We start from the raw sequence: 12,784 nt of genomic DNA on the forward strand, positions 1-12,784 counted from the left end.
TCTTGTCTTGTTGTCTGTCAAGTTTTGCTTAAATAAGGATGATAAATTATATGAAATTTAAGAATGAATAAAGCATACAATAGCCAAATACCATTCTAGAGCTGGCTTTATTGACATTAATGGAAGCTATCATCTAGATGCTGTAGACCTAGGACTTCCCACTGTCCATCCATTTATACACTTTTAATTTTTCTTTCTTCTTTCTCTTGGATTTTGTTTCTTTTTCTCTATCCATCACTCTCGTCTGTCTCATTCATTCCTTCTGTAAGTACTTCATTTTCAGATACCCATTTAAAGGAAATACACACAAACAGTTGTGAAAGAGTCAACACTTGGTATGTACAGATGTTCACGGAGGTTAGGGGGAGGTTAAATTGCATTAAAAATGGCCACCTAATCTAACTTAGTTCACCTATGTGGGGATCTCACACTTAGATCCTGAGTTAGGCTGATCTAAGTACAGACTGTACAGAAGTTCCAGGAAGGCTAGATAGGTCAAAAATGGTGAGCCCTGTCTAATTTAACAGTAATGGTACCTCAGAGGAGCTCCAAGTTAGATTGGGTACAGCTGATTTAACTGAACTTTGGTACACGTTCCTAGTGGAGTCTCTGGCCCCAACCTGGGGTCTGTGATTTTCCTACCCAACCCTGGCTTCAAGCCATTTTTATCCCCCTGGCCCCTCTCCCCACTCCCATATAGACAACCCCCCTCCTGTAGACCATCCAGCCTCCCTTGTTCCAAAGGCTGCCAAAACCCCTGATACTGTAAGCTGCTCCCAATACTGGCATTACCAGTGTTCACCGGTGTCAGTATTTGGTAGAAGTAAGTTGGGAGGGGTGGGCAGGATCAGAGGGGTTGGTATGCTGGGGATGGGGCTCAGGGGGCTCTCCCTGCCCCCTGCCCAGGGGCTATTTTTCCCTTCCCATGAAGGTGCTGGCCCACCAAAACCCCATCATGAAGCCACCAGATCCACTCCCCCCACTCTGACTTACTTCAGTCAGGCTCCTGGACCTGGTGAACACTGGTAAAAACAACCCCACAAGCAGTTTGCAGGATAGGGGAGCAGTTCATCCACATTGGAGGGGGCTGTGGAGGTTGGGTGGGGAGGATGTAACAGGATTGGAGAGTCTCCCTGATCATGCCAAAACTTCTCAATCCCCCCAACTTTCCTGTGGACCCCACTAGCCCCCCAATCCCATCAAACCCCCCACAGACCTTGCTAGCCCCCACAAGCCCACTAAACTCTTGTTGACCGCACCAATCCATCTTGCAGACCCTGCTGCCCCACAAATCCTTCCAGGACCTTGTATTAGCCCCTGCATCCCACCCACCCCTCCCCCTATCCCAACTTACCTTTGTTCAGGGACCATTTTTAGCCCTGTCTAACCCCCCAAACTTCTAGCTATAATGTCTGTACAAAGCCAACCTGGTACATAGTCACATTAATTAATTACGAGTGTCCTTTTATTTTTCATGTGCCATTCTTTCTCCTTGCAGTATGTTGAGTGAATTTGTGCTTATTTACAACTGATAATTGATCCAGTACACAGTAAAACCAGTTCCTGTTCCAGGTTATATCAGTGCAAGTACTTAAAATATCCCATGTTTCTTAAGATCATCCTCTCTCCCCACCCCAAGTCTAATGACCCATTGGGTCAGCGTGGCTAAGACATAAATACTCCCTAATACTTTTTGCGGGGCTGTGAAATTTCTGAAAGGTTGTTGGTCCTTTGGATTGCTAACAGTGGGATGGGAGTAATGAACTCTTAGGTTGTGCACAACATCTGAGAAAAAGTCCATGTGGAACCACAGGCTTTTTTATGGATGATGACCTGTATCTCATTTGGGTCCCAATAACAGAGGATTCATAATATATGTGGTCTGGAAAGAGAGACTTGTTAAGAGAAGCCTGCAGAGTATGTGAATTGGCCTTGCAGTTTTCTTGAAATTGGAGCCACTATTGTCCTGTATTCTGGTGGATATCCAGAATAGCTCATTTATAGTCAGAACATGCTCTCTGGAAAAAAATGAGATCTAAATCTTGTCACAGCCCAACATGTAGAAAATCCTATCATCGTCCTATTAACCACTTAGTATCTAGGATGAGATCAGATGCTGCACTTTTTGGTGTCAGTGCAGGGCCCATGGGTTAGAGAAGATAAACATATCTTTAAGCCACCTTTGCATGCTCAGGGTTCTTTGTCTGCTGTAATCTGACTTTGCCGTAGTACAACTTAATGTAACACCAAAGGCTTCATTTATTAAATCTTAGAGCGGATGCAAATAAATACTGCAAAAGATTGCATTCTGGAAGGAGGCTAATGTATACAGAAAAAACCTCAGCTTCTCATAAGCCACTCCCTTATAGAATTTTTGCTGCATTTATGAAATTATGGGAAATAGTGTTTGACTAAAACACCATTAATTTTTAAGTATTGTTTCCAATATAAAATATTTTTATTTTGGCTATTCATTTTTAATGACCACATAATGCAACTCAGCAAAAAATACACAAGGCAAATGGAAAAAAAAAGTGTGACCATTAACATTAAATATTTGCATAAAAGTCATAAAGCACTGAAGCAAAGACTTTGTAAGTGGCCGGCAGTTCACGTAATGAAGACCGAAATATGCGGGAACCAACAATAAAATCAGTTCATCAAAGAAAACATATGGTGGTAAATTTATTGTATTCTCTTCATGCCTGGTCCTGCCAAAAGCCATTATTTCTTTTCATTTTGGGGTTTATTATTTAATGAGAATTATCACAAATTTTATTTTGATTGAGAGCCACCTTCATGCATCTCTCTGCAAAAAATTCAGCCTATAGTGTTACCTAGCTTTTTCTAGGATCTCTTTGCTAGGATATCATCCATTCACCATCAGCAAACACCTTGATTTTTAAATGACTGAAATCAGGTCCTTTATATTTCACATCCTAGCCTGCTTAGCCTTTAACTTGCCTGACCTTAAATCAATAAGTTCTGGTGGAAATTTAGCCCGTGCATGTTGTAGCTGCTGTTTGGAGAGTACATCTGCATCTCCCACAAGACTGATATTACCCTTTGAATATCCATGCAGAGCAGAAATACCCATTTTCACTTACGACTTGAAAGTTGTCAGATGTATGGTATAAACAAAGGCTGGAGATCCCATGGAGATTCTGAATAAATTAATGATCAGCCGGTCCTCTTGCACGTGCAGCATGGTGTGTGCATTCTCCTGTATCTACATATTACAAACGCAAACCTCTAATTAAAATTCTGACATTTGTGCATTCTCATTAAATAGTCTAACACCTGGACACATGGGGCTCTGTGGTGTCTGGTCTAACACTTGTGTATATGCAGTTACATTGTGCATGTACAAATATTAAAGATTTGTCGGAGATTTTTGCAGCTAGAAAGTAGGTGTGCAGGTATGTGTGGAATCTAACATGCTTTAATATTGTAAGGCCAACTGCAAAAGGACCTCCATTCCCAAGAGAACCCAAAAATAATGGACGTTATTTGTAATAGAAAGGGCTGAGGGGTTGGGGCCGAGGGATAGAATCATATTAACATCCACCCTGCTTGTTAGATTGCTTTGGGCCATATCCGAACTTTATAGAATTATTCCAAGGGTTTGAGTAGACTGTGCGAGCAGGGGGACCTTGCTAGTTATGTGGCTATTGTCAACAGTTTTGATGCATTGTGGCAATGTAATATTGCATCTTCTTGAGGTCAAGGGATGCAAGAAGAGGACGAGAATAATGACAATACAACAATCAAATCTCAAAAGAGGTTAATTTTCCAAAGCTGTTAGTATTTAGTAATCCCCAGAGCAATAATACGTCTGTATCTGTAGGAGGTTTTGCAGAGAGAGAGCTAACGTTATCAGGAGAGTAATTACTGTCCTTCTACCAATAGACTTTGTAGCCTAGCAATTCTGGTCCCCACAATGACCCTTTAGAACTGATAGGTATAGATTATCATTCTATATATATGGTGTGTGGAGAAGGCAGGAACAATCTCGTGCAGTCAAATTAAGTGGTCTCTAGGCCCTGTGAGAATGCAGCGGGGGAGAAAAAATCAGGTTGGTAATCCCTGTCTCCTGAAAAAGAGAAGTTCTTAGAAGGGTTCTGCAGGAATCAGACCTCTAAGTGAACCCTGTGCGGAGGTCAGGCCATTTGATGATACAACTGCAAATGTACTGCTAACCCATGTGACTATATAACCTAGAAACTTTACAAGTAATCCATCTTGTGTTTTCAGGTAGGAATAGGAGTTTCTGAGGACAAGATCTATATGGGTTAATACTTGTCATCGCTATTTAAGGATCTGTAGATAACTGAATAGTAATCTAGTGGTGATAGTTACAAAGAAAAAGAAAGTTCAATCATAATCAAATTGCTCCTGCTGAATTAAATACCTCTGTCCACCTCCCCCACCTTCAGTTGCCAAAGCTAGGACAGGTCTGAGGACCAAGAAAGTGGGATCCTTAATCTTTCAGTCAGGCATGTGTATCTGCTATAATTATCCTTCATCTGTCCTATACCTGTATGCTCCCTTAACAGAGTGAACAGATGTGGTCACACACAGCCTATGCTAAGCAGAAGACAGATGCCACTTTCTGGACGATATATACTTTTCCAACAGAAACATCTGGCTTGGTGGCTGGATTCCATTTCTGACTTGCTTGTAGCTATTCGGTGGCTTCTGGGGATATTGCAGAATTAGTCAATGTGAGACCTTGCTTGTGTTTTGTTGTCCAGGCAACCGCTGTTTCATGACTTCATTTATTTATTTATTTATTTGATCCTTATCTTTGCTGTTTTATACTTGGGGATCTAGTTCCTACAATATTTTTTAGAGACCAAGTCACTGGATGTGGGATAGTGTCATCAACTTATTAGAAATTAAGAACGACTAATTTTCAGAAATGTAAAACTCAGCAGCAAAAACAAAAGGATACTTATTTTTTAATTTAATTACACTGTTTTTTTTAGGTATGGGTTGGCATGGCTCTGGAACTCAGCGAGTTCGTGCTACTGCTGATTAAAAACCGCAATAATTGGTGACTAAAATACTTGATTTTAGGTAGCTACACCCTCCATTGAAATCAGGGTTTTAAGTGGAGGAGAAAGGCAAGCTGCAGTAACTGCCTGGGCTCCAGACCCACGGCAAAACACAGCAGAGATTAATGGCACTCTTGCAGGGGCTGTAGCAGTCTTGGAGGTGTGTGGCCCTGCTTGTGAGACTTGACTTGTATGTTTGTCACCCCTTTTTTATATGATTGTCATCTTCTCATTATTGTTCCCAGTGTTAATCTGTGTGCCATCCATAATTTTTTCAGCTTTGATTTTTTAAAATTTATTTCTAGATTATGGATGAAAATGTTGAACAGACTTGGAATTAGTTGTGATCCTTATCAAATCCTTATAGAAATTCCCGAATCAGTAATGATTTGCCTTGGATACCTGTTGTTTTTCATCAGAATTATGTGCAGTACTAAGTCAAACATCTTACAAAAGTTTAAACACTGATCACCATCTCTATCAACCAAACTTGTAATGGCAGTAAAGAATGAAATAAGGTTTGACAAGACTGATTTCCCATAAAAACCATGTTGACTGTCATTAATTATACTGCTATCCTTTAATTTTTTATTAATTGAATCCTGTGTCAGCTTTTCCAGTGTTTTGGAAAGGACTGATGTCAGAGTAATCAGTCTGTAATTACCCAGGTCATCCTACTTGCCCCTGCTGAACATTAACATTCTTTCTCTTTTATGCCAAACTTTATTAAAAATTAACACCAAAGGCCTAGAAATCTCCTCAACCAATTCTTTTTGGACTCTTGCAAGCTATCTGATCCTATTACATTAAAAAAAATGTTTCTCCCTATTAGAGTTTATTAACACCTTTTTTAGTTGGAAAATACTTCACACACACACATCATCTGGGGCATTTATACATATGCTCCAGGAGTGTGTGGGAGAGGCATTTTAATTAGAATGGCTCCAAGAGCTATTCTAATTAGAGTGCCTGGAGCATCATGCGTATCAATATCCCCAAGCTGAAAAATGGCCATGGGGGCACTTTAACTAAAGCGTGTTGAATAAGTTTCAGTTAAAGTGCCTCTGCCACCATTTTTTGGCACAGGGACACTGATACACATGACATTGGAGTCTGCTGGAGCACAGTAATTGCCACATTCCACCAGATTCAATCAATCGAGTCTGCTCAGATGCCCTATAATTACAGCACATCAGAGCACGTGTCCCTGTTCATGAATAGGTGCCCTTTGCATCTTTCTATGCACAAAACAGGAAGATTTGCAGAACAGTTCTGCGTTGCTGTTAACAATATTATAGCAACGGGACTATATATTATTCCTCTTTTGTGTCTAATATATACTTTAAAATCTTTATTTCCCTTAGCAATGCCAAATAGAAGCTTTTTCCTCATGTCTTTAGCTTCCCTTATCAATTTTCTGCAACTTTCAACTTGTAATTTATATTGAATTCTTCCTATAAGTTCTGCGCCTTACACATGTAAAGGCGTTTTTCCTGATTTATTATATATGTAATTTCTAATTGCTTTCTTCATTTTGTCACTGAACCAGGATGAGCTGTAGACAAATTATTGTCTACATGCCTATATAGTGTATTCAGTGCATATGGGAGATGCTAAATTGACAGTATTGGAGACCACAGCCTTTTGGTTTTTTCCATAAAACAGCTCTACCAAGTGTTACTGCAATGTAAATCACCCATGGTGTTTCGCCACTGTGCCTTGGGGGATAATCTCTCTGGGGACAATAGGTACATTCAGTTTCTATGCCCATTAAATCTTTGGTATCTGATGAGACTGTCAACATGGATGTCAAATGTTGACAACTATGACAGTGTTTTTTTGTGATGTAGACACCTGAACACAGGGAAGTGAAGTGAGACCATCGACTCATTTCATATAGGCCACCAAAAAGCTGTCAAAGTAGTAGAATTTTTAATAATATTCATGCGAAGGAGAGACAGTAATGAGCTTTCACATGAGAGTCAGGATTTACCTGCCTAGAAAGTGTTGGATCATTAAAATTCTTTTTCCCAGTGTCACATGCCTTTAGGACAGAAGTTAATTAATATTAGTTTCTTACTTGTCTTCAGACTCATATTATGAAACTGAACTTTTCCCATTGAAAATTGAAATGAAATAATCAATCTGTTGTAAAAATGATATGATTAATTAATTAAACTTTGGAAGAAATCATTCATTTCCATTTTAAGGAAGCATTGTATTGATAGATATCATGAAGGCAAAGGACATGATTATAGCGTAATAAAACACTGTTGAACTGTACTTGTACATTTATCATTTTCATTCTCTCTCTCTTTCTCTTTCTTGCTCTCTTAGTAAATTCCTTGAAGATCATTTAATTTAATTAAAGTTGAGAAAAGCACCTAATTCAGACTTGGTATGCTAACCATGTCATTCACTCTGCTATGAAAAAAGGTTATGATACTATTGTCCAGAGGCTTCTATTCCCAGAAAAAAACCAGGGAAATCTCTGAATTAGAAGTCAGATATCCTACTTATGTTAGCCTACTGTACATAAGTGTATGTGTGAATAATTATAGTTGAAACATAATTTTAAATGTCATTGGAATAACATAAGTGAATTAGCAGATGGCCAGCTGGTGTGAACCAGCACAACTCCATTGATTTCTCTGGATTGACTATTGCATAGCAGCTGAAGAACTGAAGGAATAACAGTTGTACTGGAAGCTGACCATGAGAGAGAGCTGTTATATTTTCTTCCCCTCCGCCATTGGGTTGCTCTCTATTATATATTTAACTTGAAAGAGGCAGAAATAGTTTCCTTTAAGCGAACAGTAGGCCCACTGTGTTTGGTTTGAATTACTGCTATTGTTGCTGAATTTAGCAGAGAAAATGTATTTCTTTTGAAGGAACAACTGTTCCCTCCCTCACTGGAATGGTTGCCTCCTATTCAGGACTGATGCAGAAGGTGCTGCTGCTGCACACTTTTGTACTTATTCTGTCATTCAGAAAATCTTAGGGCTGTCAACATGGTACCTTGCAGAAGCACTAAATGTGATGGATTTGTTTTCAAAAGGTTTTTAAAAATAAGGAAATAAAAAGTAGACCATGTTCTTTATGGAAGAGTCCTATAAACTTTAACAGACTGCCATAGAAATGTAATAGAGTTCTGTAGAAATTGTTCTAAAACCTGACAAAACGAAATAGAAAATGATATCCTTCTGTATGTATTTTTGAACCATCTGCCAGAATTGTGAGACGCACAAATAAATACCAAGATCTTTATTTAAAAAAATGGGTGAAAAAACAGTCACTCTTCAGTACTTATGCTCTAGGAATTAGCTCAGTTTAACATTTTTTTTTGACCTTCACCCATTTGCAATGATGTTTAATGTTGTTTTTATCAGACATTTTCTTCACATCTCCAACAGTTTAAATATTTCGACTGAGTCTGTCACTTAAATCACATGACCGATTTGGTCACAATTTCAAGGACGTAAACATACTGGATGAGTTGCAGCTGGCCAACAATTTCAGAAAAAAATATCAGTAGAACCGAAGAGGTTGCTCTCATTTAGATCTCTGCTTATAATATGCTTGAGCAATTCCTGGAATTGCTGTGATGTTCAGTGTATATGCAATTACCATAGACAGTGAAGGGAGAGACTGCCCTTCATGTATTTTAATCCAGTAGCATTTTGGATTGCCCTTCTGCCTGCAAGGATATGAAAATAAATGAAAAGTTAGTTTCAAAAGTGTCTTTTAAAGTGTGATAACAGTCAACCAGATTTCAAAAGAGTTTAAAACTGTCCCCCTCTTCCCCCCCACCCAGGGAGAGTAAAACCAAGAATAAATGGTATCATTTCCAAGTATTGAGTTTAAATGTATATAACAAAATATTCAAGAAGTGCCTTGGTAGAAAGACTCATTGATCCACCATTTAAAGAGCAAGTTGGAACTACAGGTAGAACGCTAATAATAAAGCTAAACACCCTCCATTTGGGAATATTTTCAGATGCAAAAGGTCAGTGTTTAGTCCTTTATAATTCATGGGACTAAGTTGTTCATTGTTTGTGAGTATACATGCAGCCTCTGGGCAGTTGTGAAAAGAGATGTGAAGCTAAAAGTCTCAGAGATTTTTTTAAAGATGAATATTTGTTCTGCAAATCTGAAAAGCAAAGCATGTTGTTCATCTTTGGCTATTTCCTTATTTTCTTGTAAAAGTTTCTTGCTTATTTGGCAGGAAGTAAAATCAATATCATGTGACTGAAGTGACCAATAGTATAATATGCATAATCAACATTAAATTATCAAAGTGAGCAACTCATAAGTGATCTATTAGCTGAAATGGTTCCACAAAAGTATTGATCAAATGCTGCATCGTAGACACCTGGGATTCTGGGCCCTTCCTTTTAAAAGGTTATTGCTGCTCTAGTTATACTCAGTTTAAATAACAAGAATATGAAAAATTCCCCAAATACCAAGAGATCCAGAAATACCATATTTACTCAAATCCAAGACACAGTTTTTTATCCGTTCAACATGGGTGAAAAGGCCCCCTTGGGCGAGATTCTGTTACAAGGTAAGGGAAGGAGCAGGGGAAAGTGGGGGCAATGGCTGCAGCTCTGACTCTGGCCGTGAGCCCAGTCAGTTAAAACCATAAATGCAGAAGATGACCATGGGTGTCGTGGATTAGGCCATTGAAGCAAAAGATCATTGAAGCTGGTGGGTATAACCACTACCCTTCATGTAAGTTGAAAGGGTCGGTTAAGCTCTCCTGCAAAATAATCGTAACCCCCATATAGACCAAGGTACACATCAGTGTCCAAACAAAGGCGCATGGGATACAGGATTTTTACTAGGTATTGTTTTAGTAAAGCTATGTATGAAAAAGAAACAGGAGAAATGCATGAAAAAAACACAGAAGGCATAAACAGAAGTTGTTAGTCATGCGATCAGCTCCTTGAAAGCACTCTACAGCCATGCGCTGACAGAAGGGCAGTGCATGCTTTAAAATGGCCCGATTCTACAACAACCTGAACCCTCAATAAATGAAGGTTCAGGTGAAGGCACTCCAAAGCAGAGTGCCTTTATTAACTTGTGTCAATGCACGTTGGGAGCAGGTCTGGGCTGACACAACTCAGCCCTGCTCCTGGTGCTGTCTTCAAAATGGGTGGGGGAAGGGGAAGGGAGTTGAGGGAGTTCTGTCTGGGGCTTTTCAGCAGGCACTGGAGGGTAAGATGGCTGGATTGGAGCCCCCACCCCACCTCCGGGGGGTGGCCCATCCACTCACCCCACCCTCCAGCACCAGCTGAAAAAACCCCAAACTGAGCTCCCTTCTCTCCTTTGCACCCCTCCAAGTCTGAAAACAGACCCAGGGCTGGAAGGAGGGAGAGTTGGGGCTAGGGGAGAACAGCTACAGACTCACAGCTGCTCCAAATTTCAGTTGGATTCCCCAGCCTCTGAGACCCAACAGCAAATGTCTGTTCGATCCAGGGGATTGCTGCAACTCATGGCACTTCCTGCAGTGGCATGAGTTAGAGTGGGGAGCTGCACTTCTGTTTGCACACAGTGAGGCAGCAGAAAGCCAGGCACTACCTGAAGAGAAGCATTGGTAGAATGACCCTGAGAAAGAGCTAAAGGAAATAGTGCTTTTGGAGCTGTATGTGCAATGGTAGGTTCTGTCAGCAAAGAAACTGTCTCTTTTTGTTTCATTTCTCCTGTGCTCAGGGAAACAGGACTTTGTACACACTTAGAAAATAACAAAGAATAGCCTTAAGTAAATATCTGACTCTAACATCAGTTTCTCCTCCTAACTGGCATAGACTGCAAGACCCCACATTTTTGGCTAACAGTTCCGATGAAAAAAGATAATAGGAGCAATCCTGTAAGTAGCCATCAGAGTAAATAACATGGTATAAGGAAAGAAGCAATAATTATCGTCTGAAATATGATATAGAAAAAATAGATGCATAGAAATTATACAGTTTTCAAATTATGCCTACTTCGGGGGACAGGAAGGAATAACATTTAAATATGTATTCCAGATTGTTACTAAAAACCCAGTACCATTCAGTCTTTTGAGAGACCAGGATACAGCCCGTCTATATTCAGGACATGTTTGCAAGCTTAGACACAGAATTCAGGTACAATTACAATTCCTTAAATGACTACCCATTTTGTATACTAAATTACATACAAATTAGATACAGTCACAGTTCCCCATATTCCTCCATTCCCTTTTAGCAGGTAAAGTATTACTACCACCCAAGTCATAAAAAGAGGCAAGAGACAGGTCTATAACCAAACCTTTTATTGGTTACACCCTAAAGCAAAAGAATAAGCACTTGTCTCTATTCCCATCTAGCTACCAGTATAGATTCTCACTTATACTGGCCGGTGGGGGAGACAGGAGGGAGCAGGAAAGTGGCACGCAGACTGGAACAGGTTGTCTAGAATTCGCAGAGGTCTTCCCAAAATTTCCCATTTATACCTAATATGTGTATCTTATTTAAATAAATATTCTGATTGGCTTGATTCAAATGTCTTTGTTTCACCAACTTAGGACTTAGACTGAACCAGCTTTCCTGTGGACTTGGAAGATGCCAATTGGATGGGGTCTGTGTCCTTTTAAAAAGGACAGTTCTGGGAAAGAGGACTTATCTCTTTCCCTCACCATCTGGGAATGCTACTTATCATGTTCTGTTTCTTTTACTTGGCTGACTAGGCCAGTTGTGACATCTGCAAAGTTTCATTTTGAAATGCACTTTGTGGCCTGCTTCAGCCACACTTTTGCAGCTTAGCATGAGTCCCTTGAAAGTGTCCAACTCTGACACTAGGTTAGCAAAGATTCCAGCTGACTACGTAATAACTCAATTGTTATCAGAAGGCAAAAAACATCAGTTGTTACTTTCAGCTGCTGTTACATGTTTTTTCCAAGAAGCAGGTACACATTCTTGGCCTAGTCTAATATTAGTGGCTAGATAAACAAATTCTTATTCTACTTTCCCAAGCTAATGTTTGTAATTTAAATACAAATGTATTGATTATTGAGTGTATACCAGTTGTGCTAGTGTAGCAGGCTTTACCCTTTCAGAGCTTGGGTTGAGTTGCAGGATCGAGGGTCTGCTGTTTGATTAGTGGAGCCCACCCACCAATCCGGAGGCAGCACAAGGGAAGCAGTGCCCCACCCTTTTCCAAAGGGAGGGGGCAAAGAGCAGCTAGACCTGAATCAGAACTGTGCCAGCCAGGTTTGGAGAGCTTCGGGGGTGGAGCCCCTGAAGAGTATAAAAGGGGAGTGTGCTCGGCACACTGGGGAGTCACGATGAGGGACAACGAGGAAAGAGGAGCTCAAGAGACAGCCATCCTCAGGACCCTTCTTGAGCTTCAGTGGTGCATGAATCGGTGCACAGGGATCAGGCTCTAGGAGCCGTTCAAGGCAGCTTGAGCCTGCGAACCCGGCAAGTAGCTTGGCAGTCGATATGCAGATTGGCACATGGAGAGCTGGCCCTGGGAGCAACTCGAGGCTGCTCAAGCCCCACATGGTGTGTGGATCGGCACATGGAGAATCCACCCTGGGAGTAGCTTGCAGCTGCTTGGGCCTCACACAGTGCGTGGGTCAGTGCACGGAGGACCTGCCTGGGAGCAGCTCATGGCTGTTCAAGTTAGCCCCAGCCCTAGGCCGAATGACCGGAGCCTCACAGGCCCGGGAAGGATGCGAGTCCCCCGACTGTTCGTTCAGACCT

At 40.7% G+C, this 12,784-nt stretch overlaps 1 long non-coding RNA gene across 1 annotated transcript in view; it reads left to right on the top strand.

Annotated features, from left to right (window-relative positions):
• The first annotated feature begins 3,792 nt into the window (after positions 1 to 3,792).
• LOC109289322 overlaps positions 3,793 to 12,784 on the top strand; it is an 18,821-nt gene continuing 9,829 nt past the window's right edge. Inside the window, exons 1-2 of the long non-coding RNA XR_002095333.1 lie at positions 3,793 to 3,804; positions 12,575 to 12,585. This is a non-coding gene — a long non-coding RNA (uncharacterized LOC109289322). The remainder of the gene's footprint in view (positions 3,805 to 12,574; positions 12,586 to 12,784) is intronic.

The sequence above is a fragment of the Gavialis gangeticus genome, unplaced genomic scaffold, assembly GCF_001723915.1.
Source record: "Gavialis gangeticus isolate Ggan-Ray unplaced genomic scaffold, GavGan_comp1, whole genome shotgun sequence".
Lineage (NCBI taxonomy): Eukaryota > Metazoa > Chordata > Crocodylia > Gavialidae > Gavialis > Gavialis gangeticus.